At 31.3% G+C, this 26,692-nt stretch overlaps 1 protein-coding gene across 1 annotated transcript in view; it reads left to right on the top strand.

Moving 5' to 3' along the window:
* The first annotated feature begins 11,930 nt into the window (after nt 1-11,930).
* The window catches only part of LOC125068797 (connectin-like), an 85,366-nt gene continuing 70,604 nt past the window's right edge, over nt 11,931-26,692 (top strand). Inside the window, exon 1 of the mRNA XM_047678112.1 lies at nt 11,931-11,983. The gene's annotated coding sequence lies outside the window, so the exon portion shown is untranslated. The remainder of the gene's footprint in view (nt 11,984-26,692) is intronic.

Raw genomic sequence — 26,692 nt, 5'->3', positions numbered from 1 at the left:
TAAATAAAATTTTATATAAATATTTGTATTTAGATTTTGTTTAAATTATAAAATCGCTTTTAGAATATATCATAATTAAATTGTCATCTAGTATTATTCTTCATAGAGACTTGTCAATGTTATTCATAAACATTAAATAATATAAGGACGAAATCACTAATAGGTTGTTTGCAAGTCAACTTAAATTCACCCGAAAACACTTAAGATGTAAGAAAGCCAGGTAACTATGTTAAAGTAACATTAAATTGCCGAAAAATGCTGATATTTCCTCGACTGCGAGATATGTAGGTCGTAAATATAAATAAATGGCACATTCAGCTGGGACCCTTCCTAATCTAGTAAAAATGGCGAAAATCACATTAGTAGTAGGACAAATCTTCACTTATGTAAAATATTGTTTTATTAAAGATTTTAATGCTTGGGTGGTAAATGTGCTTTGCAAATTATTTTTGCTTTTCTTTCAGACTAGAAAAATAATGGAAATCACGTACAGTTTTATGCCGTCAATAAAATGTATTATTTGCATTACCTAGATAGATTTTGGTTTCACAATAATTTAAGTCTTTATTTAAGAAATAATAATTTTTAGTAGGGATTTAACTGAATATAGGAAGTTATAGGCTATAAATGTTCTCTGCTGTGAGAATACTTTCCTTCCTTTTGAGGATAAGGTTTTAGAGGTTAACTGCTCCAATTTCATCCAATAAAAATGTTAAAGCAATGTTATTTTACATGTGGAAAACTATGTGTCATGGTAACATGTGCCTCTCTGGCTTTGACACACAATGTTCGATCAAGATTCAATTGTTCTAGCTACTGGATCGTCTTGACTTCAAATATATACAAGGAAAAATTAATAAGAGCTACAAATCATGACCGCCCGGATTGCACGAATGCTAGCCGAAATTCTCAATTGAATCGTAATTTGTAGTCGTAATTCCATTTTTCTGTGTTAAAAATGATCCAGTCCTTCTGTCGTAAATAAAAACAAACAACGAGATCTTTACTTTACTATTGCAGTATTGGAAAATGACACAAATATATTTGGAATTTATGACAAATGTTTTTGGAATTCGCTTACTTCTGTGTGTGCGTCCTGATACTTTAAGCTAATGGAAAATAATATATTAGAAAATTTGCACGAATCACTTTAAGTAAAATTATTTGATTTGTATTTTTATTTCCAAAATTATGTATTGCATTATTATCAATAGCTATTATGGCAAGAAATAAATCTTCATCGACTCCGCAGTGGGAAATATTTTGGAGAGTTATTTGGCTTGATAGCTTTTTATTCCGATCACAGTTTTTTTTTTATGAAATAGGTAGGCGGATGAGCGTATAGGCCACCTGATGTTAAATGGGTGACCATTCACCTCTGGTCAGAAAGATTAACCATTCCTCACACCGACAATGCGTCACCAACCTTGGCGACTAAGATGTTATGTCCCTTGTGCCTGTAGTTACTATGGCTTATTCACTCTTCAAACCGGAAGACAACAATACTAGGTACTGCTGTTGAGCGGTAGAATATTTGATTACTGGAAGAAAATTATGGCGTCGAAGATTTTTTTTCCTGCATTTTCTGATTTTACTTTTTTTTAATGTTATTCTTGGTCTTTTCTGCCAATACTTCTACTGTGTTCTGCCAAAATTACAATATTTAAGAAGTGGATATATAGAGATGTACCGAGATGTACCGATGTATGAGAACCGGCAATGCAATTCAAATATTCTTTGTTCAAGTAGGCTCTTAAATCGTCATGTTATAATAATGAATTAAATGTTAAATTACAACCCGTTCGAAAATAGATTCTACCGTTAACAAATACTAAGTGCACGCTTTTTTGTCATGAATATGATTTTGTATTGAGTGTAATGCCTTATTTATCATTTCTTTTTTGACATGAGCTTTAAATATATTAATAGGCCAAGCTTGTTATGTTAGGTCCTTTCCGGGTTCTGCTACTGTTCATTACAGCGGTGATCAAATAACACCAGGTTCGCTTGCTTCTATCCTAGCAAAACTAATTTAAAAAGATCCCCTGTATAATCAATTCAAAGATAGACATTACAAAACCTATTTTTGGAACAAAATTGTCTTTCAAACTTGTATTTATCCGATACAGCGTGTTCCCTCACATTATCCCGAGCTCAGTCACACAACAATACAAGGCATAATATGTCGAGCAATCTCATCGTTCGAATCTAATTAACACATCTGTCTAGTCTTTCATTAATCACGCTGCCTTCACAACTTAATCAGACGGCTTTTATCCACCGCCTCGTTCTCTTGCACCTTTCTTTATTACGCTCAATAGAAAGATTAATTTTACGGTACAAAAGACGACTACGACTTCATTTTTAGTTCAACAAAAATACTGAACCTTTTTGAAATTCATATTTAGAATTGCATTGTGTAATAAATTCAACAATTTTGCGAGCAACATTACTTTGATATTTTTATAAAAAACATTTTTTTATTCAAATACAATTATAAAACAATATTGTAGTTTTTAATGAAAGATTTTCAGGTGAAGCTCGTAAATGTTAATAAGTTTTTTGGTTTTATATTAAAATTAGTCCTCAAGTCATACGATTTCTTCTTCAACAATTCTAAAGAAATTTGTGATAGTGTATGTGTATCTACTCAGTAATGATGACTCTGTGAAATCGAGTTGAGTTGCTAGTAAAAAATAATTTAAAAAAATTTTAAATTATTTTTTAAAAACAAAAAAATTTGCTAAAAAATTAAAAATAGAATGCTCAAAACGGTCTTATCACTTACAGTGATATCTTCCAAAGAGTCTTTATTATAATAATATTAATAACAAATCTCAATAAATTCAAACAATGTATAGAATAAACAAAAATAAATAGCGTTAAAATAAGAAGCGATATAATAAATGTATAAACTCAGCATTCAAGATAACAATGGATTCCGTCTTCCAAGGGTTGATACAATGAAAAATAAACCGTAATACGTAAGTTTATCTCAGAATGGAATGATTGTTTTGAAACAATTTCGGGGGTGTTTGTTTTATGGACACTGTTTGGTCTGATAAGCGGTTTTGCTTTAGGTCCTCTGCATACTGGATACGGTAGATTTAGGGAAATTAGGCTTAAGTGGGACAAGAATGGGGAATATTGTGATTCCAACGATTTTGTTCAATGTTTATTTCATGACACAACTTCTAGAATACGTGTAACTATTGCTGCTCTTGAAGATACATATAAGTTTATCACAAAGTGCCTTAATATATCTCGTCACGACAACAGTGTGTTTGTTATCATATATACAACAACAAAACGTGTCATCAAAATCAATCTTTTATTTTTTTTCCTGTTTTTATAACTTTTATGTGGATGAATTTTCTCTTTCTTTTGTTCTATTTACGAAGATATCGGTCAGTATGAAAGAATCGGCTCTTGTGCCAACTTCAACACCACTCAATAATACTGACGTTGGATTTTTCAAGTATTTCATGCGGCGCAGTCTTATGAGCAGTAAACGTAATAATTGATTTTGTTCTCGATAAATTTTCTTGGATGGCTTTGAGTAAGAACAAAAGGGTTCTCTGTCATCATACATTTGACCTTCAAACAGCAATACTTATTATAGTCGGGGTCCGTTTTGAAGATTGAGTGAGCCAGTGTCTGAGTAGGTATCACCCAAGTGAATAATCCCTTACCAAGTGGCCCATTTGCCTATTTGCCTTCTAATACAAACTGAAGTCAAAATTATTTTACGATTGAATATGAATATAAAAAAAATTATTCCGACCATAATCGGCTATTATTAATCTTTATCTTGTTGCTTTGTTGGTATAGTGCCTAGATATATGGCTGCAGATCTCGAGGTCCTGGCTTAAAACCCCAAGTCGTGCCAATAAAAAGATTTTGGGTTTTGTTATAGAATTTCTCATTAACAGCTTGGAAGTTGAAACTGAATACCTGTGCCTTGGAAAACACATAAAGCCGTTGATTCATTTACCTTTAAATATACGTAAATCCGGAACGGAACTTTTTCTGGTTGTGTTGGATTCACCGTATCATCGGATTATGGAAGTGCATCTGTGTTAGCGCAAACCCTTATCCACAATAATACGTCCTTTGAAGTTGGCGGTCTGAACGACAAAATATTACTAATCTTAAGGTACAATGAACAAGTGTATTGCCAGCTGACGTTTGATTCGTTCATATTATTGAATGACAAAATTCAACAAACAATTACATTAGACAGGGATTTTTCCCATTTGATAATTTTGATAAAGCGACAGAATTTATTTTTAGAATGACGTACTCTTACATGTTATAATTTTATGACTCGAATTCAGGCTTTATGATAGGCACGTATCAAAGCTTTTGCGATTAATATCGTTGGTACGTTATAGCCCTGATACATAATAAAATCAAGTGAGAGGATATTAACTTGTATTTCGCGGGACATTGTCTTGTAAGGCGTTAAGTGCGGTATAAAGACGTGATATAATGTAATTTATTATGATAATAAAGACGCAAGTCGTCGGTTCCAAGTGCCTATAATAAAATGTTAACTGCACTTCTAGGGCTAAAGTCCGCCTAATTTTAGTATGGGTTTATTACTTGGTAAAGGTTATCATTTCTTGATAAAGAGTATTATTTGTGGTATAATTTAATCATCAAAGATAAATATTTTCAATTGTTTTGTTTAAATTACGTTTTAAAAATACGAGAAAGAAGCCGCGAATAAAAAACATCATTTGATTTGATCTGTTTTAAATAGCAATTAGTTGACGGAGCTACCCCCGGGATTTCATTTGCCCTTTTTCTGTACTGTATTATAAGCAAATTAGGTCTCTAAATGAGACAATTATTTATTTTATTTATCTAGAGAGATGAGCAATAAGTCCCTTGATGGTAAGTGTTTACTTTAAAGAATTGATATTAAGAAAATATTAACTTTTATCTGCACGACCGTCGACTATAGAAACTAAGATGTTAACGAAAGACCAGTCTAATAACTTATGACCTGGACCTATCCAGACAAACTTGCACGTTTACCATCAAGACAATATTGAACCTAATTTTTTAGATCATAAGAGTTATGTTATTAGATCATTTTATACGATACGATTCGATAAACATCTTATACAACTAGTCGTACAAGAAATTTATGTGATATTGACAAAAGTTTCTTTACATTTACAAAATGTTATGTTTTTTACGTCGAGCGGACTGATCATCGCTCATTGATATTGGTGTCAAAAATATTATCCATATCTCATCACCACCAATATTGGGAAATAAGATAAATAAAACATTTTTAATGATGTGTAGATGGGTAACTACAGTCCGTTTTGCAAAAGGCAAAAAAAAAATTAACAATCTTTAAAGCATAAATAATGTACATATACAAAATAAGAATATAAAAAAATAAAATCAATTGTCTGAAACAAAATAAATCTCGGGACTCAAAGACGTATTGAAACGAACATTCTTAATTGACGAAAATTAATTGTTTGTAGAAAATCGTTTTTTAATTTGCTGTCAACGGAAACACTGGAACCAACGTTCATTATTATTATTAATGAGTTTAATGCTTTGTGTAAGTTATTACAAGATACAAAATTCGCTTCATATTAAAATTTATCTTTACTATTTAGGTAACCCAAATCGCAGAAGGAATAATAAGGTCCAATTATAATAGAGAAGAAAAATAATTCTTACAAAAAACCGTAACTTACTAGTATGTCATTATATTTCTAGTTGGTTTAATAGCTGATTTTAGGACGATGATTCAGGACATTGTATCATACGTCAAAAAATGGCTGGGTTTTTATTCAAGTGATTATATACAGCTACATGAAGTTGGAAGGTCGTTATAGAGGTAGGTCCCCGTGTCTTGAAAGGATTTAAATCTTTGGATCTACGTCTGATACCTCTACGATCATGTTGAATTCCCATCCCATCGGGCTTTTAAATTAAATGTAAAGAGTTCGTCTACATTTTGCGCATACATTAGTTACAATAACATCTTCGGTGCCGTTAAATAAATATTAAAATTGGCCGTCTTAGCGAAATTATTTAGGAGGGCATTATTAATTTTAGTAATTTAAAAAATCTGGGTATAGCAAATATTTGTCGATATTATATTATTTATATCAAAATAAATAGCAATTTAATAGATATCTTAGAAATTTTTCTTTAGTTGGAAACTTGAAGGACTGGAAAATGCTCACTTCCTTGAGTTACTCACCTAGAGTAGGGTTGACTGGTATAGATTAATTCAAACCAACCTCAAAATTAGGTCGTACAATGTTGGCATCTGGAAGTTTTTTGTGTACAAATTTGTTTTTTCATCATTTATGCCTTCTTATGAATAAGTAAAGTTTAGTTAAACGCCTAATTCAAACAAGAAATTGTATTTGTCATATTAAATTAAAATAGTCATTAAATGAAAATAGTTATCGTTTTGTTCTTATTCCAAAACCTAAAAACTAAATAGAATTGGAAGAATTTCTACGCTCTATTTATTGCACTTTTTCAATGTAAGTTGTTTCAGGTGCGATATGAGCAAATCTTCAAGGTCGAATTTGAGTAAATCGTGTACATGCAAAGTTTACTAAAACACTGAATTGACATTGACCCAAAAACGTTCTACTGTCACGTGTTTTAAGTTACACGCGTTTTCTTTTTTTTTCAATCGCGTCATAAATATTTTGGACGTATGAATATTCAATGTCCCGCAAAAAAGGTTGAGAGGATATCATTTCGTTCTATTATAACTTTTCAATTGCAAATTCTTGACCGTTTCTATTTACGTCATGCTAATATTGGCGGTTCAAATGTCAATTCATTCAGCGATCGATCATCTTAATCATTGTTCCATTAATCACGACGCAGCCAGCGCGTCCCGAATTGATAATGTTTCGTTAAAAGTGATTGATGGATGTTTTTTAATAAATACTACTCAATACAATACGGATGAGGAACACGAATATTTGTGTTAAAAAAATAAAATGTAATAAAAATGTATTATTTAAATGAAAAGATCGATGAAAAAAGTGAATGGAGTTTGAAGTAGCTCAAAGTAACCCAAGTTTGTGGCTTCTCGAGTATGTCTCCTCACATACTCTTGCGAGGAATATTGAGTAGGTAGCAGATATTGGTTGAAGTTAAGCTTTTGACTTAAATGTATGTATAAATTAACGCCATATATGCAGTGGTGCTTGCCTGGGTTTGAACTCGCAATCATCGGAATACACGCGTTCTTACGACTGGGTCTTTTTTCTCAATGTGACAAAATGTGCATGATATTTTAATTTTACAGTCTGAAAAAATTAGTAAGTAGGTTTGATTAGACTTTGAGATTTAAAGACATGTCTTCTATTACTTAGCAATGATTCTTTTATTTTATTAAGAATTATTAAGAGCTTACTACTACTTCTCATCACATTGCATTGAGGGCCGGGGAAAAATAATAATGAAATATTTTACAGTATTTTTTTTATTTATAGTAGTTAGATAGATTGGCAAACTAATAACTGACTAACAAATGACAACCCGTAGATATTGAAATATTGTGCACGTTATTACACTGGCTTACTCACCCTCTAAGCTGGAACTAAACAATACTAAGTATTGTTATTTGCCGTCCGTGATAAAAGCTTGGTAAATTTCTAGAAGGACTTGAACAAATCACTACCACCCAAAGAAACTTTTTTGTATAATTATATGTATAAGCAGAAACTTGAGATAAATGAGAATGTAAAGCAATTGTTGCTAGATCTATTAAATAATATCCTTTAAAATATTTGGTAAGATATTTAGATATTTGGTATTTTATTCAATGAATCGTATCCGTTCTTATTTATAGTAAACAAAGTAATAAATACTGCTTGGCACTGAACTAATGGCACGGCTTTGATGGTTTATTCAAATTCAGAACTGTTTTCAATATTTCCTGGAGAGGTCTCATCAAGCAATTTACAATAATTTAAAACCAATAAATAGGCATTGCGTTATATATTTTCCAGTTACATTGAAATCGGGATAAATATTATGGGAATAAGATTTCGTAGAGTCTATTTATTTTGTCGCAACATTCGTAGTAATGACAATTCCCAATAATACATTTTCTAATTCTTTCACGTATCGAGGCTGTAGAGACCATGATGACGTCATTAGAGCAATATTTACATAATCGTTTCCACTTTGTCTTTACAACAAACGACCAAATTCAATACTTAACACCATGTAATACAGTTCTAATTGTATTGTCAACGTTTGGGAATGATTCTCGTTACTGGTGTCCTTTATTTGACTTAAATATTCAAAATTATAGGTAATGACAATATCACAGTGAGCTATTCGGGGAACAGTGTTCAATCTTCAGGGATTTATGTGAACGCAGGGAATTTCTCAATGTTAGGGCTAAAAGTTGCTCGTAAAGAAAATGTATTCGATTTCACATTGTAAGTGAAGTATAAGTCAGCGGAGGATCGCTACGATATTCGTGCATTTGAATGTTACCCAAGTTTTATTTTCGGCCGAGAATATTTTGTGAAAAATATCGAAAAATATCGCTACCAGAAGATATAAGATATGTTTTGCGGATTTTTCTCAATTAACAAGCGACTTTTAATAATATCAACACAAGTATAAGGCAATGAGATTTATTTAAATACTAACAATATACAGACTGACGTTTGCGGGTAGATGTTGATCAACATCTACCCGCAAACATCAGTCTCGTGAACAAGACATTCGTAGATAATGTCGAAATATCGAGCTCCACCAAATAAAAATAAAAAAAACATGGTAAATAACCCGTTTTAAATACTGTTAGTAATAAAAAAACCATATTAATTTAAAATCTTATATTAAAATACTGTTGTTAATTTTAAATGTATTGACAATTCAAAATTCAATTAAGTGCGATAAAACAAATTGAAAGCTAAGAAAAATAATACTAAATGTAACAAGCCACGAAGTCATATTAAATTTCTCGTAGGGTACGTATTAAGCGAAAAAAATAATCCCTAACCATGCAATTTTCATGATTTCTTTATTACCGAAAAATACTGGTAATCTACCATTAACAAGATATGACGAGGGTTTAGATGTCTACGGCGCAGCATTGCGAGTGGATAAAGACTCACATATATTATCTCTAGGACGCCACTGACAAGCCAGCTTAGGAAAGAAATTCGGGAAACATTAAGAAACGAATTTTGTATCCGCGTAAAGCTAAATATCATGACACATTTGGAATACACGATGAGACGAAATCGTTCCAATTTATTTTATATGTTAGTAAATCATGTTAGCGAAATGTAATTCGTATTTATTATACGTGAAATGAGATTTGTTTTGAAGTAAAATTGTTTGAATTTATTGTTTTGTCACGAGACGTAAACAGGATGATTGTGATAGAAAATTAAATAACTGTGGGTTTTCTGACTTGCTTTATTTTATTTTTGCTTGCTTTATGATATTATTAAAAACGTTTTTATTTAAAACAAAATAAATTACAATTCGTTCATAGTTACTCATAAACAGAACTGAAATACCCCAAAGGTTAAAATACCTGAACCTTAACCGATGACTGCGGGTTCAAACCAGGGCAAACACCAAATAGTTTTTATATGCTTAATAGACTGTAGCTAATAAAAAACCCAATCCACTAAACTACAAAGGAACGGCGTAATGGGATCAGTTTTAAGCTAACTCTTTAAGAGAGAAGGCATTTGCCCTATTAGTAGGACTTTGATAGGCCATTACATTAAATGTTTTGGGAATTATGTATGTTAGAGGAATAACCATAAGCGAATTTTTTTTTTATAATAATAGTAGGGTTGACGAGTAAATAAGTCTCCTAGTTATAAGTAGTCACCCCCAGCTATATAGATTGGCCTATAAGAGATATTAATCATTTCTTAGATCGCTAATTCACCAACAATCTTGGGAGCTTATCATTAATATGTCCCTTGTGCCTGTAGTTACACCGGCTCACTCACCCTTCAAACCGGTATACAAAAGTATTAAGTATTGCTATGTGGTGGATTATTTGTTAAGTGGGTGGTACTTACCCAGACGGGCTTGCAAAAGGCCCTTCTATCTTGCAAATACTTGAAGTACGTTTTAATAAGCTTGATATAATATTACAGTACAATACTTAAGTATTTGTATAATATCACAAATCTAATTTAACTTTTGCCTCTTTGTATTGAAATGTATATTCTCGTTGTATCGATGAATATTATATTTAAAAGTCAAAGTTACTTCAAAGATACGTAATTCATGTATCAAAAATTACTTTCATGAGTTTATATTAAATTTTGAGAAAGGTAATTTAAGTCGTCAACGATGTTTATATTAATATGAAACAGGACAAATACTGAGCTCTAAAACAATGTTGATTCGTAACTTCACTCATAACCTATGACTTTACAAGGAAAACAAAGATATGTAAACTGATATAAAACAATTGTATACAATGTAACAATTGTGCTAGTTCTAAGCGTCAACTTTGAGTTGGACGAATCGACTATACAAACTGGGAATTCTGAGTGTCTGACTTTCGCTTCAGGATTATCGCACTTATGATTAGGGTCGTAAATGTCATCGTTGAGTGCGTTGTTTTCTGTTCCGACGTGTACACAATGTATGTTTTCACGCTTTGAATGTGGGAGGTGGAATTGTTTGCACTTTCTTGGACTGTCGTCTCGGTCTTACATTTTGAAAGGATTTAGAGGAACATTGACAGTTTTAAATGCACCATTCATTGTATTATGTACTCAAACAAAAACTCTAACTTTACCCAAAAATAATAGTGTTCGAAAGGAAAAAGGAAATTTAATTCTTTTAATAAAAAGAATAAATTATATATAATGCAAAAAAAAAACCTTAAAGAGGATTGAGTAATAATGGAACATTAAAAATATTATTGATTAATTTTTTTATTTTATCAATATTTAGGAAACAATTATATAGCTCAAGAACATTTCTGTATTAATAATTGCTAGATTTATAATACAGTTATTTATCTATTATTGTGTCAGAAGTAATCTTCAAAATCACACTTTCTTATCGCATGAAAAATTGATAACTTTCAATTGAGATATTTAATACAAAGTAATTATATTAAAACAATCTGTTTTCTACTAATTTTTGTAAGTTAGGAAGCGTCAGATTTGTAAAAGATTAAATCATGTGGATCAGTTGTGATCCCTTCGGTATAAATTGTGTATGCCAAACTTTTGTCTAACATAACATGATTTTAATTAAATCTTCTAGGACGCTTATGTAAGTGTAAGGTCTCTGTGTGTATCCAACACTTCATCGTTTGATATATATACATACAAATTTTCATCATAATAATAATGTAGTATTGTGAAATAAATAATTATAAATATAACTCACACAAAAATTATACTTAAGTTCAAAAAGTCATAAAATCATACAAACAATATAAACGAGCTACACATATCTAAAACACAATATATAAAGAACATTTATTAATAATAAGTTAAGTGTACATACCTATTAATTATATAACTGTATTTAATTGAAACAATATTCAATAGGTAATCAATAGTTTATATACATAAAAATTATAAAACCCAAAGTTACTAAAAATAATTACGTAAAATAAGCTAGTTGTAAACTTGCTTCCATTATGTGAACTATATTATTAGTAACCCATTAATAATTAATTACTTTTGGTTTTTTCAGCAGTACTGTTATATTATTTTTATCAAGTAACATATTGGAAATATAAATTAAATATTATATCAGAGTTAATCGAATTGAATTAAACATAAAAAAGAAATGAATGAAATGAAATAAAAAAAACTAAATCATTGAAATTACTATTGATAAATAAATTTTAAGCATACAATAATACGTAACATACTAAATATAATATATATATTTTTTTTTATTTCAGATTGCGCTTTTTATCCCGTACATCGACTTTCTGCTAATGCGTTGAGTTAAGGTATACAATTTTATTATTTACAGTAACTAAATATATTGTTATGAGACCTATTTAGTTATACTGAGTATCGAATATCTAATATTTATAATAATTATAATTAGTATTGAAAATATATTATTTTTATAACAGAAAATGCTACATTTACAACAACATTTTTCATGAGAAATTCAATCAACACCGTTTCAAGAAATCATTCTTATAAATGAAGACAATTATTATCTTAATTTATAAAATAATTACATCTAGTCTTAAAAGTATAGCGAAGAGCAAATAATTTATAATTTTATTAAAGTTGTGATTTGTCTACGCTCTTTATTCTAAACCAAGATCATTGGTTAAATTGGCTATCTGGATTTTTTTTATTTCCTATTTGTTTGCAATACTATGTGGATATTTCACATTGACGGTTTTAAATTTGTTATTATTTTTATAGATAACAATGAAACCAGTCGTTACCAAACAGAGAAAAAGGATTTTGAAGTGATAAATAAGCCGCTTCGTTACGTAACGCGTTACGGCACCAGTTTGGCGAGCTTCCCTCTCTCTTACGCATGTTCAACTTAGATTAGTTTAAGTTATCACTTGTGTCAGCCTCGCGAGACGCACACGTATTTTTTTGATATAGGTCATCAAAAGGAACTTGTCAGGGCGTTATGATAGCTTTCGCAAGCGATCCCATGACGCCCCTCGCAGAGACGGAGTGACGGACGCTGGTGAGTCCCACATACGACCCCCCAGCCCCTTATCATGCGCGGGAAACGCGAAAATGCGTTTTATTGACGAAAAAAAGAAAAAGAGGCGAACGGGCAAAACGGCCACTTGAACTAAGATGTTATGTCCCTTATCATGCCTGTAGTTGCACTCGCTCACAGCACAGCCTTCAAACCGGAACACAATAATACTAAGTATAACTGTTTAGCGATAGAATATTTGATATGTGGAAGGTACCTACCCAGATGGGCTTGCACAGAGCCCTACCAGAACGTAAAATATTGTTTTGTCTTTGCCTTTATATAAAGATGTATTTGTATATGAGGTATTTAAAAGTAGACTGAGTGTTATCTCAATTAAAGGCGGATCGACGTTTGTTTACAATTATGGTGATAACAACTCAATTAACCATATATAATCTAGATTTCCATAAATGTATGTAATAATAAAATAATATTTAACAAAAAAACGAAAGAAAACCCGTTTTTATTTTAATTATATAAATCCGTTTACATTTAACAATTTGAATAAGTATTTTTAGAAGACACACGAAATAAAAACACGTGCAGCGTGCGGTAACACAATCTGGATCGAGAAAAGCGATATTGCTTATATACGGATATATATCCGTCCGTACTCTGCTAATATATCTTGCTAACGCTTGGCACGGTACTGATTGTGCTGTGTATATCTAATAGTATATGTATTTATGTCATTATGCTAATATAAGTAATTAGGATAGAATCTTACAGTAGCTAGTACTAGGCGTATATCATAAATAATACGCCTCTAACTAATTAGCCGAACTATATTAATTTATTGTACGGTACATAAATTAAACAGAAATAAAATAGAGCAAAATAAAAAAAAATTGATGGAGCCAAAATGCCTAAGAATTTCTTCAAGACAACCTATGTTCTAATCCATAGATTAGAACATATGAAAATCAGAGAGGGCAGAATATACATATATACTGATATAAAAGAGTAGATATAAAAAGTACTCATATATACTGATGCAGTTAATAAATACGTTCTATTACACCATGGTAGCAAATCGGTCACCTGATGGTAAGTGATCACTGTGCATAGACATGGGTAGTAGGAAATATCAATCATTCCTCATATTATCGAGAATGCGTTACCAACTTTGGGAACTAATATATTATGTCCCTTATGCCTGTAACATAGGCTCACCCTCCAAACCGGAAGAAAACAATATTGCTGCTTGGTGATACAATATTTTATTATGATGAGAAGGTGGTACCCACCCAGACAGGCTTGCATTTAGACCTACCAACAAGTATAGTGTTAATACTAATAAATAAAGATCTAGATATAATTAATTTAATGAAAAATAATAATGTATTGGAACAATAAAAGTTAATATATAACTTAAAGGGGAAAGTCAAAAGTTACGAACGCATCACTCTGGAGGGAAGGAAATAAATATATTTACAAAGAAACTTAAAGAAAGATGTACAGAGAAGTCAGAAGAATTAGAGTAATTAGAGGTTTTCATTTGTTCATGCGAAGTCCCCGAAATGAGAAACTCTCTAATTAATAGGAACTGTACGGTTGGCAGAAAAAAATATAAAGGTATATCGCGGCGTATAGAAGAGGAAATATTCTTGGACATTATTCAAGTAAAGTTTGTGATGCAATAAGATTTATATAATTTAAAGAAGAATATGAAATTATTTGGTTTTAATTCTAATTCAAGCGATTTCTGTACTCTTACTAGCATGGCTACCGTATAAAGTTATACGAGCCTGAACCACCAGATCCGCTTTATTGGCTAGTATTTTAATTGAATTCGAAACACTTTTAAAAATATGAATACAATTTTAATAAATCAATTACAACTTGATGACTCGTTAAAGAATTTATATTGAAATCAAAGTTTTTTTTTGTAATAAATTTAGAGTGGGTAATCGACATTCAGATTAAATATTAAATTAATAATGATAAATAATAAATTTAATTAATACTTACGTCTAATGATACATTTATTTTCATATATAATGTTATATGTGAGAACTGTTATTGGCCTAATAGTTATTAAGTATATGTTATTTTTGTTTATCAACTATATATTCTCCAATTAAATAAATAAATAAATATTATTGACAACAGTAAAGTGATGTTGTTTCGAATCGTAGACGTAGCATTAATTATGTTTTTATTGAGAGTTAGTTAAAATAAAAATCAAAAATACTTTATTCAAGAATTGTCATTTTACAAGCTATATTAAAAGTCAAGTTACCCCCGGCTCGGAATATAGATTCTACCGAGAAGGCAAAAAACTCAGTCGTTACTCCTGTCTAACATTTGAAATACATTATGTTAGTTCACTAAAATTATATAATTATATATTACCTGCCTCAAAGTCAACAAGTATTAGAGCCACGTTTTTTTATTATCTATATAATCTACTGTTGAATAATTTGTTATTATTTTTTTAATAAACGATTTGAATTAATGAATGAAAAATACGAAAGTTAAAAATATCTGCGGAATTTTAGTACACAATACCTTATTCCAAGAAGGATTTATTACCATTGCGCATTGGACACTGAATGATTATTACTGCTTCCTTCAAAGCGATCAATCGACTGTGAATGTACATGTTGTAAATATATATTTTCTCAGTGTACCCCATACCTAACAATGCTTGAGCAAACTCATCGCGGCCTAACAAATGGGACCTTTAGTCGACGCGAGTGAAACACTCTCGGCAAATGAGACTTCTTTCATGCTTCTCGGCTTATTTACGTATGTTACACGTTTATGTACAACCGGCGAAATAGTTTTATCCTTATAAATGACTTCGATTCGTATAACTTACTCAGAAACATTAATTTGTAGAGCTTAATATTTGTTGATATGCGTATATTTGTTCATTTGAATTTCACTGTAGCTTTTACATACTGTAACAAGATGTAAATAATTGAAAAACTTTATTAAAAAATATGAACATTGACTTAAAAATAAGTTTTTTTTTTTAACTAAAATCAATATGACAAATTAGATACACTTTCAATACGCCACTAAACATGTTTAAGAAAGTTGTTCCCTTGCACGTGTAATCATCACTCAATATCATATCAAAACACAGCAAGCCGTAGATTTATTTGTAAGTGATATTTATGTAAGCGGGCCTGCAAAGGATACTAAACAAAACTGTGAAAAGTTCTGTAAAAGAAAAGATATGGATTTACCAAAAGATAGATTTAAATGCAATATGAATAAGATCCTGGATAATCATATATATATATATATATATATATTATATGCAACTTTAACAGATATACTTATGTATATTGATGTTGATCTAGATAAGTACAGTGATTAAGATAATTCCACTTCTCTACTCTATGTGCGGTTAGTAATTAGTTAAATAATTTGTTGTCGGCCGCGGCTTCGATCGTTAGACCTTTATTGGATTTTCGTCAGGCGTTAGACCTAAAAAAGTCTATGTCCTTCCTAGTAGTTCAAGATTGCTTATTTTTTTAAATAAAATTTCATCTAATTTGGTTTAGAGGCTTGTGAAAGAACAACAGACAGATTGGCAGACAGAGATACTGTCGCTTATAATATTAGTATTAATTATTGTATTGAACGAATCGACACAACAGTAGATCTATAAATCGGTGATGTATGGGCGGAGTGACATGCAATTAATAAACAATACGTTACATACAAATTTTTGTTTCGAGCTGTTCTTAAGGAACATTTAATACGCTATCATTAGATACATAGTATTTGATGATACGCGGAGCAAGTTGCAGACATATCTCATCATATAGTACGTTTTAGTTCTTTTAATTAAAACGTCAGCCTAAATGCCCTAGTCTCATTAGTGTTACGACCAAAATGTGTCAAGATAAGACTAGAAGTGACGTGTCTGTGGTTTTAGCTTTGAATTTACTAACTTTTGGTAGCGATTGTACGACTGAAGTTGAAACAAATCTTCAGTTTTTGTAGCTGTGACGTTGATTAGTTTTTGTTTACAGTTAAAAGTATTTTCTTAGCAAAAGTTCGTTCATGTCATCTTATATTATTGTATAAATTTTAACAATTTATCGATGTCAAAATGCTTATGTCGTTTAATCAGTTTTGAGTTATCGATTGATATAAATTTAATATAAGTTTGGAAAAATCAACAAGGAGTTCAGGATAGCTAGATAAGCTTTTAAGATTTTTATTATTTTATTTGTTATATCGTTTCACCGATGAAACAGATTTGGTAAATATTGATAATTGAAGATGTTATAATTGAAAATTAATTTTGGCCAATCTATACAAAGTGCTATCACCAAAAATTGATTTAAATGTATATTTATGGTATAAGCCAACTGTTACCATAAAAATATAAATGAAGTATACACTTTTTACTGTCATATCATCGTCCTGTCCTTATCCCAATTTTACTTGGGATTGGCGCATGTCTTCTTCTTCCATACTTCTCTGTCGGACGTCATCTCACAAGTAACATTCTTGCTAACTATATCGTCTTTCACCCAATTCATCCATCATTTCTTTGGTCGTCCCCTACCTCTATATCCATCCACAAGCTCAAGACATTCCTCACAACATGGTCCCCATTCCTCCATACTCTTTACTATCATAGCTTTAATTAATTTAAATTCATATTTTATAGTTTATCCAGCATTTTATTTACTAGGAGTTCAGTAGAATTTGAAAACCAGCCGTTTCGTTTAATATTAATACTATTTTTGTTAAACGTCACTTGTATATTGTCGTGTACTAATTGAACGAATGAGCAAGTACAAGCGTAAATTAAAATCTTACTTATAATAATTACTAGTGCATTGACTAAATAGTAAGTAGTCTTTAAGCAATAGTTAATACATTTTAATATTAATAAATATTAAATGGCTAGTTGTACTAATACAAAGCGAAGTAAGAGTCTGACTCCTTGGATAAGGTCCACATCATGAAAATGTGAAGTTTATTCTTCTATGCTGCTTCGATGGACGTTGATGGGATTTGCAGTAAAATTCTAAAAATGAATTTGATAATATTTCTTACAGTGCCAACTACTGGCAGTAATTTTTTCTTTTTTTTTAAATTTATTTATCCATTTAAAATGACAGTACAATATTTAATATAATGATAGCAGCTAAAAAACCACTAAGGTTAATACGTGTGCCATCAATAGTCTACACTATAAATTTATACATTTAAATACTATCGCTATACTACAGATCTAAATACGTACATACACACTTAAAGTAAATCTAAAAAATATTGCTTCAGTTTATGCCTAATGTATATGTTCATTAACTAGTTCATTAGACAGTCTACATATGAATATAAATATAAAAAATGATGCTTGTCCATGCATAAGTGTGCACTATTAATTGGCTATTACGGCTCTTATTTCCAATGAAAGTAAAAAAATATATTTACGACTTAATTTGACCTAGCAACAATGTTTGTGTAATGTACCAAATGTTCTCTCATACCAGACTTATCCTTAGTCTCTCGTACTCTGTTTTTATCTGAACCAGCTATATATTAAGCTTTGTTAATTTAATCCACCAAATAATACATTACATTCCTTATACATTACCAACTAAAGCATAACCCACTTGCAGTCATTTACAACGCTTAACAAGGCCGCATCTTAATGAATGACCTAAATAACACCTTCAGAGCTGGACCGAAGCCAGCCCGCACTGCCTGAATAACGCCTGACGAATGCTTGTACGGAACCACTACTTCGGAGTTTGAATGTAAAGATGACACCGAAACGTGAGATTAAATCTACTTATATCTACTAAACTGTGTATTTTTTTTATTATAATATATTAGGAGTAAGAGATGTATCATATATTTTAGAAATAAATAGAAATCTGCTAAATGTTACAACTAGAGAATAATTCTCTAAAACATAATCAAAGTCACTTTTGCACCTTCAATTTTAGAAACTATATTTTAAATATATTAGATTGAGATTAGGATTGATGACTTTTTTACCTGAATGTTTATTGATCGGCTGTTACGTCATCAGCTTCTATCGGCCAATGATCATTCACTTTTTGGCTGAATTTTTCCATTTTATTTGGTCAGCGTTTCAGGGACTAGAGTTTAGTTAAAATATGCCATGAGCTTAGTTAAAATATGTAACGATCAGTAATTCTTGATTTTTACATCACCGGACACTATTTTATCACTTATTCTATTAAAGACCATTCTAATATTAGAATGCTCATTTTGGTAAAATCGGGACTCCATATGAAAACATTTTTAGATTGCAATGAATACCTACCCCGTGACACTTTCAAGTCATCACGACTACATTGCGCATTTAGCAAACTTAGACTGATGAATCGGGATTATCTGGATTAATTGCGAAACATAAAAGCTATACGATCTTTTTATCAAATATGGTTTTCTAGTAGTGTTCGATCAATGTCCTATGTAACTATATACATAGGTCGGAAATGTCAACACACGTAATTATATTTGTTTGTTCTCAAATATGTCATTAGGAAAGCTATCCTAATGATGCATTTGAAAATTATTACTAGCATCATATCTTAATTACTAGATATTTCACAAGATGAATGAAGCTAATTAGCAAAATCATATTACACCGCACAGCATTGTAATTAGCTCTTTGAATGAACCTGTATAATTGCAAGATGCGATATATTTACAATATTCGAATAAATATATTCAATAAAAAAAAAGTCATCACTTATTTAACGATAGTGTATGTCAATTTGCGTTACTCGTTTTAGGTGGAATGTGTGTGGTATTTAGGTGGAATTTGTGTTACCTGCTTAAATTCGTATTTAATGACGATAGGAAACGTTGTGGGAACCTGTATGGGATGATAAAATGTTTTTACGTATTTATTCACCATCTGCAGCGAAGCAGTCTGGTGGAACGAGCTACAAACTTTCTGATTTACAGGAGTGGGTACAAATTCTAATTTTGTTTAGAATTGGAACATTTAGAGGCTGTTACTGCATTGAGTTCGGATCGCTATCTACCAGACGCTATCTTTAGAGGAATCTTTGAAGAATTCCCAACTATCTTAATCTTTGGAAGATTCATTTATTGAATTCCGTGATGATATTTTTCATTTTAAACATATTTAAAAAAAACCTCGATAGCTTTGTAAAGTTATCGTTGTTGCAATAACTTTATTAGCAACAATGCAGAGTTAGCTCCACTCGGGTTAATTCGCTAAACCGAGTAATCTCATATTTTGCATACGACTAAAACTTGTGAAACAGTAGTAGTTAATTATATTTAGGATAGATTAGATACCGACATTCCTATCACATAAGACTTAATAAAAATAATCATAGTGCGTAAATCTCAAGCAAAGGTTATTGTTTCAAATCATTCATGATTCTATATGGACTTGCCTTTATAATATGGATTTATATTTATAATTAATCAAGAGATTAGAAAAAAATTGTATTTTTAGGATATTTTACAGTATATACGACTTATATAGGAATCTGGCATTAATCATACTCCGATACTAAATGGTGCTGGATGAAGATGGTCTGTTCTTACGAGAGTATCATGTCGCACAAAACAGCAGTGGAGTGAGAGCGCGAGGAGTGCACGAAGATGACCGGGGACAATAAAAAAATACATAAAAAAAGTTACAATGAAGTATTTTGTTGAGATCCTAACTTCTTACTTGGTGGTGGGGTCACCCACTCATCCTGCCATGTACTGCCAAACAGCAATATTTAGTATTGTCGTGTTCCGATTTGATGAGTTAGTGACAATTTATATTAGGTAGGTGAGACATGAATAATATTCCTTACAGTATATCTATGGAAAGTTGACCACTTACTCCACCAGACAGTCAGTCCACCTACCGAAATGTCATCTATCTGAAAGTTCTTCTTGAGAGAAGAAGAGGAGCCCAGCAGTGATACATTTGTAGTTATTTTTTACTTTTTATATTTATAAAATCTTGCTGTATCGCCTCTTTTGATACCGCTATGTATATGAAATCTACATTTATCTCAGATTCACTGCATTCAGAATTTATGATTTGAATGGAACATTAATTATTCTAAAGCGGATAGCTGAAGTACACGAGAGCTAAGGCAAATATCGGGAGAGTAATGGTTTGCATGATCCAGCTTTCCTGTCCCTCATAAACAATAAACGTTCATTCTTGTATTAATATCCGTATTTTGGTGCTGAAAAATCAACAGTTTCTTTTCTTGAGTGTTGATAGTAATGTATCAGCTGATAATTCCATTTAGAATAAAGTTTATCATTGAAAATAATCTATACAAGAGTATATTACTGAAAATTAATCCTTTTAAATCTTAGAGCTTGACTTGTTGGCAAAGATCCACCTCCTTCAAACAACCGCGTCATCACATTTTTTTATCTATTTTGAAATAAATGTATATAAAATAAATAATAGGAAATAACTGAAACCATTAAACAAATAATAAACGTACAACTATTTAATAAACCCTTTTTAGATAAATTCAAACAAACATAAAGAGAACATTTTGCATAATTTCGCCATTAAGCCAGCCGTATAGAACGCATGGGGCCGTTTGTTTTCACGTAATTTCCGTTTTGGATGTAAAGAGCAAATATATGAATATTAGGGAAAAATCATAAAGTTTAGTTTCGATTTTTCAATTTCGATTCAATTCCTTAATAAATGTTTTTGTTATTTTACGTTCAATTTTTTTTCTTTTAAATTTTTTAATGTATCACGACTGATTAGACTTTACCCATTTATCATGTTTCAGGCCAGTGGTAGGCACTAGATTTGGTTAGTGTAGGTATATAATAAGTTGTGATACATATATTCTGAATTTCGATACTACAGTTGAAGTTTGGAAGTTGACAATGTTAACTTTCCTGTGCCACGGAAACTAAATAAAGCTCTGAATTCTTTCTAACGTGTCGAATAACTTTGCCGTCAGATAATGTCAGTGAATCTGTGCTTAGGTATTGACAAAATGAGCAAAATTTATGAGGAATACATCAGTGTCAGACAACCAGCTAATCCTGTGCGACAACGTTTTAAAACCACAGATGCATTCTCTGTTTCCTCAATCTCATAATCCGATGGTATGGCAAAAACTAGAACACCTTTGCGTAATTTTCAAAATGTGTACCGAGAGAGTGTACACCCATCCAAACTCTAGACTGTTCTATTACAGAGAATTTTTCGACTTAAAACCCAATAACGTTTTATTGGCCTACCTTTGGGTTAAACCCAGGAATTAGGAATATGTAGCTACTAGACCAATGAGGCAGTCAATGTTTCAAGATTTTAATAAAAATACCAATCAGTTTTTATCGTATACACGATATATATGTACAAAATTTACAATACGTATTTGGTTCATTTTAATTATAATGATTCGCTATAAACCTCAAAAATGCATTATCACATCACTTAAATTTCGACGATAATTCAATGCCCGTAATTTCCTTCACGTCATTTCCACGCCAATACCCGGCATCTAATCATGTCGGCGAGTCGATGGACGATGTCCATCCCTTTCATATATTTTACGATGGAACGAGAGGACCGTATTCAATCGGTTCCGTCTTGATCTGCAGTGATCAGACGATGGCTTCTGTGTTTGACATTTGCGGTTGAAACTAAATTGACGGTGAATTTTAATAATGCTATCTATAAATACAATAAGGCAGATGAATTTTTTACAAATATAATATTTTAAAAGAAGAGCGCAGAGGGCGTCTATTTTATTATTGTTAAAAATTATTTTATTAACTTTTGCGACTTTAATTTAACCTCGATATCTCAATCATATTCTTCATATATTTCACTATATCTCATTCTTCTAGATAGTTTATAATACTGCATTTTCGGAGTCAAATATTGGGTTGGGTCAATTTAAAGTTATTACGTTTTTCAATCAAGAATTTCTCAGTAACAGTCATTGAAATTAGAAATTTAACTGAACAGAAAACACTCTGTATACAAAAACTTAAGTCCCACTATCAGAAAATTGGATTTTTTATATTAAAAAATATTTGTCAACATATATATACATTATACACCTGCACTGTCAGTTTCTGAAATAACTAGCAAATAATCAATTTGCTAGTCATTTTAGACAGTCAATTAATTGAAAAATTACTAATGATAACCTTCAAAATAATTTAATGTTATGATATTTTATCATAAATATCACATAAACATTGTTGGGAAAGAAACCTGGTCATTTTTATTATGGGACATTAAACTCGTTTTACATAAGAGCGTCACTCTGAAAGGCTACTAGAAAAGAAGGATGGAGCTCTTTAAAGCCCTCCTTTCAACAGAAAATTGTTTTCCGCTATGAAGGTTTTAAACAGACCTCGAATTTAGAAGCGTTTACAAAGCAGGCTTTGTAATGTACACTAACTTTATACCTTGGAGCGTGACCAAGCCGCGCTAATATATTGGTATCAAGTGAAATAAGTGTATAATGCGACGGTTTTAATTAATTATTTAACATGTTTTCAGATAAACTGCCGTTCGAAAACACGTAAATTAAACTGAAAAGTTGTGTTCATTGTCGTTGATCAGAATTAAATTTTCAATTTTAAGTAAGTGATGAATCGGTTTTGTAACATATTAATTATACATGGATTTCTGCATTATTTTGATGAAAAGTTTTATTCAGTTCAACAATGTAATTTTAATGTAATAAACTGTTTACTTATTTACTATATAAATATAATTATTCCGCATTGGTTCCGTGGCTGGGAATTAAGCGGCAGATCTCGTTGTCCTGGGTTATAACCCCAGGTCGGGCGGATAAAAAATATTGCGTTTTTCCGTCAAAAAATTCTCAGTCCGTCTCCATAAATAAAGATTAGCCACCGTGTTCGAAATCGGTAATGACGATATCATCATCATTTTCTACTGGGATGAGATTATTGGATTGCGAATGCGTAGGTCTTAAGTGAAGATCACGACTTCAAATTCGAAGCACCGTATACAATTGGACATGGGTCAATTAACTCTAACACGTGTATCTTCCAGCCAGCTCTATTGCAGCATGGTGTCTTCCAATTGTGTAATAGAAAAGTATGTTACTCAATAAAATACTACGCTTATGATAAAAAAGAATCAATCAATCAAACAAATCAAAATATTGAACTGGTAGGGCTTTGTGCAAGCCCGCCTGGGTAGGTACGACCCACTCATCAGATATTCTACCGCCAAATAACTGTACACTGTACTGTTATGTTCCGGTTGAAAGGGTGAGTAATATAACATCTTATTTCCCAAGGTTGGTGGCGCATAGGTGATGTAAGGAATGGATAATATTTCTTACAGCGCCTTTATCTATGGGTGGTGGTGACCATCACCATCAGGTGGCCCATAGGTTCGTCCGTCAACCAATGCCATAAAAAAAAAATTTTTTTTGGTGTTTCCTCATATTTATAAATGGCCTATTGGTACGTGTGTATGTAACTCTTTCTAAATGGTTAGATCGTTTTCACTGATTTTTTGTCTGTATTTGATTGATTCCTGGATTCAGATTGGACCTGATAGGTGGCGCAAATAATATTCTTATTTCATCTCGACAAAAGTGTTACGGACAGCTAGTAATATAGTATAATTTATGTTCGGAATGGATAATGGATTTTCATTTAATACGTTCTTCGAAAATGAATTAAGCAAATTCTCTATCCGAACATGTGTCAGGTATAAATTATAGAGTACATATAAATAAGAAATTATCTGTCTGCCCTACCTTAAATCTCTATTTATGTTATTATACATTTGTCACTTATATTATATGTAATATCACTTATTGGTAGTTGGAATTTTTGCAAGCCCTTTTGCAGAGGTATCACCAACTCATCATATAATCTACTGCCAAACTGTAATACTTAGTTCCCAAGGTGATATGAAGAGTAGCTAATTTCTCTTAAAATATCAATGTCCAGAGACAATGGTCAGAATACCTACCCATTCGACATAATTTTTTTTTTATCATAAGAAATAAAGATTTTCGTTTGAATTTATGTCACTAATATCTATGTAAATATTATCCTTACGAACAAAGTCACGCGCATAAACAGGACAATAAACAAATATAATTGATTATACGTTAAAAGCTACAAAAGTACCAGGCCATCATGAAATAGCAAGAGCTAAAGCTATTAAGTTATTATCCACTCAGTACTGAAAAGCCGTTTAAAATCACAAATGCACTACGATATACGGACTGTATTCAATAAATGCCATTGAATTTAGTAACATTTCCAAAGAATTTATTTTAACAAAATATCCGAGACTATTCTACCGAAATTATATTTCGTATAATATCTGGTAGAGTCGCGAATTTTGAGTTAATATAAAAAGTAAACAAGAAAACAGATCTTCAAATTTCATCGTATACTCCGAGAACTTTTGCACATCCAAATATTCGTTCCGACCTCACTTACAATGATGAAAATTCAAGCTGTCACTTGTCGAGACGTTGATATATATGTACCTAACTATTTATACAAAGCGAAATGTAAAATAACGGAAAAAAAAATATACGAGAAATCTCTTGGATGTGAGTGCGACAAAGGCGCAAATTCAATACATTTATTACATCATCTTTCAAAGGTATTGACTTATTTCATTATCTTTTTGCCCTTGTATTTTCTCTATATTTTCATAGAACATGTTTATCATTCTAATCTACAAGTCCACAAACAATAAATGGATATTATTTCCTTCATTATTTTCCACAACCTTGTATAAGAATACCGTACAACTATATCTTTGTGTCAAGTTTTCAAAAAGTCTTTATTCAAAATTAATTATGTATATAGTATATATATATAATTAATGTATATAATATGGAAAAAAAATGGGATATGTAATAAATGTGTAGACACAGCATAACAGTGATTCCAAATATTCTAAGAACATGAACATCACGTTTAAATATTCAACAGAAATTATTTTTTCCTATTAACAACATTGGGATCGATCAGAAATAAATTTAGAGAAGACAAACTAGCGTATTGAATTTGAATCCATACTTTTATGTAATATAAATTTTATTTAGACTGTAAAAAAACAAAAGCTAGAGGATTCTAAACCAGCTATGAAAACAGAATTGCGAATGAAGAAAAAACAGAAGGTATAATTGCAGCACTAAGTAACCCGCCCCTACAGCGCGATATCACAATAGTTTTGTCATGGATAATTAAATATACTTGGCGAAAAAACTTGTTTACCATTTTTCCCCGTCCTGGAGGATATTAAAACTTTTTTTTCTATTTTCGCGAAGGGTAGCGAGGCAGGAAAGATATATGCCACTTTCATTCCGCCTCTTACCTGCGGATGACCACAAAAGGAAAAAAACATTCCTTTTAAAACAATGTTATCCAAGTTTGACCGGTAAACTTCTGGGTCCTTTCGTATAGTACCGGTAAAAGTTTTAAATAAGATTGCCATTTTTTTCTTACTCTTCAAATAAATCTCCCTGGAGATGAAAAAGGTGAAACGTTTGGATTTTTGACCTGCTTCCTGTCAATACGTGTAGTCGATTTGATTTCAACGAGTGAATTTCAGCTATAAACAAAATAATAAATTAATCTTGAGTATAAATAAGTATTGTTGTTTTATTGTGTGTTTCATTTTAATTCAACGATACCTAATATCAATGTATAACCTTCAAACATGATAGTTTGCGGTTGATACTGATATTAGTCATCTTTATTAGGGAGTTTTTTATCATATAGGTAGGCGGATGGGTAAATGGGCCACCTGATGGTAAGTGGTCACCATCGCTTATAGACATTGGCGCTGTAAGAAATATTAACAATTCCTTACATCGCCAACGCGCCACCAACCTTGGGAACTAAGATGTTATATCCCTTATAAAATCAAAATATCCTTTATTCAAGTGGGCTCATAAGAGCACTTTTTATTCGTCATGTTACAGTGTTGAAGTAAATTTAAACCTAACACCGGATTGGAAAGTAGATTCTA

This window comes from Vanessa atalanta, chromosome 14 (assembly GCF_905147765.1).
Source record: "Vanessa atalanta chromosome 14, ilVanAtal1.2, whole genome shotgun sequence".
NCBI lineage: Eukaryota > Metazoa > Arthropoda > Insecta > Lepidoptera > Nymphalidae > Vanessa > Vanessa atalanta.
The sequence above is the reverse complement of the archived record's forward strand: the minus strand, read 5'-3'. Positions and strand labels throughout refer to the sequence as shown.